We start from the raw sequence: 1,368 nt of genomic DNA on the forward strand, positions 1-1,368 counted from the left end.
GAGCTTAAGGGCCATATACTCGCACAACTTAAGGAACTCCCATTCTACGGTAAGGATCACGAAGACGCGTACAAACATCTAGAAGAGGTCAACGACATAGCCGACTACTTCAATGTTCCAAATGTGGCTCGCGAAACTGTATTGCTTCGTATGTTACCTGTTACATTCAAGGGGGCCGCGAGAGATTGGCTAAAATCACTTCCTCCCGGATCCATTACTACTTGGGCCAAGATGAAAGAAGAATTCATTGATCAATTTTGCCCACCCTCAAAGATAGTGAAGTTGAAGAAAGCCATAGCCAACTTTGAGCAACAACCTGGAGAGTCACTTTATGAGGCATGGGAAAGATACAAGAGTTTGTTGAGGAACTGACCACATCATGATCTGAACAGTCAACAAGAAGTCTCCATTTTCTATGATGGAGTAAATGTGACAACTAGGCAGCTCCTTGATTCTCAAGGACCACTCACAAAGACGGCACCCCCTGTGATAAAACAGCTAATTGAAGAATTCTCTAAACACTCTAGAGAATACCATAATCCAAGGAATGAATTAACAAAGGGATCGGTTAATGCTGCTTCGGAGGATATGGCGGCAGTTTTGGCAATGTTGCACAACATGGATAGGCGAATGACTAAGATGGATCAAACAATCCATGCTATTCGGGTTGGGTGTGAAAATTGTAACGGGCCTCATTTGACTAGAGATTGTGACCTTGATGAAAATGGAAACCGGAAGGTTCAAGCTTTCTACTCGAGCGGTGATCGTTTTGATGACAATTGGAGAAAACCCAAGAAAAATTGGATACCTTATGAAGAATACAAAAAGGCTAAGGAAGAGAAATATGAACAAAAAGGAAGAGGGTTTTACCAAAAAGAGGAACCACAAGCTGAAAAGAAATCTGACTTGGAAAATATGATTACCCGATTTATAGCCGCTTCGGAAAAAAGGGAAGAAGGAGCTGAAGCAGCGATAAAAGAACAACAAGTATTCATGAGGGAACAATAAGAGACAATGAGAAATACACAAGCACTGGTTAGAAATCAACAAGCTTCAATCCTCACTATAGAGAAGCAACTCGGGCAACTAGCAAGCCAATTAAATGAAAGATCACCGGGAGGACTTCCGGGAAATACCGAACAAAACTCGAGAGGAGCTCACATTCAACCCATCACCACTAGAAGCGGGAAAATTATCACTCACTTAACCCCTATTGACAGAAACAAACCAGAAGCGGAACAGGAAGGACAAGAAGAAAATAAAGAAAACGAGTATGGGCAATCACCACGACGTGGTGAATCTACCACGGCGTGGCAAGACACTGAGAAGAAAAATATCAAACCGGTGAAGCCATATCGTCCACCACTT

General features: G+C 42.5%; 1 non-coding gene across 1 annotated transcript; it reads right to left on the reverse strand.

Annotated features, from left to right (window-relative positions):
* Positions 1 to 279: 279 nt before the first annotated feature.
* On the reverse strand, positions 280 to 386 carry LOC145168029 (small nucleolar RNA R71). Its single transcript, XR_013741624.1, has one exon. It is a non-coding gene; the product is annotated as a small nucleolar RNA R71 (small nucleolar RNA).
* Between the last annotated feature and the right edge of the window lie 982 nt (positions 387 to 1,368).

Source organism: Lactuca virosa, chromosome 3 (assembly GCF_052849685.1).
Source record: "Lactuca virosa cultivar CGN04683 chromosome 3, Lactuca_virosa_CGN04683_v6, whole genome shotgun sequence".
Taxonomy (NCBI): Eukaryota; Viridiplantae; Streptophyta; class Magnoliopsida; order Asterales; family Asteraceae; genus Lactuca; species Lactuca virosa.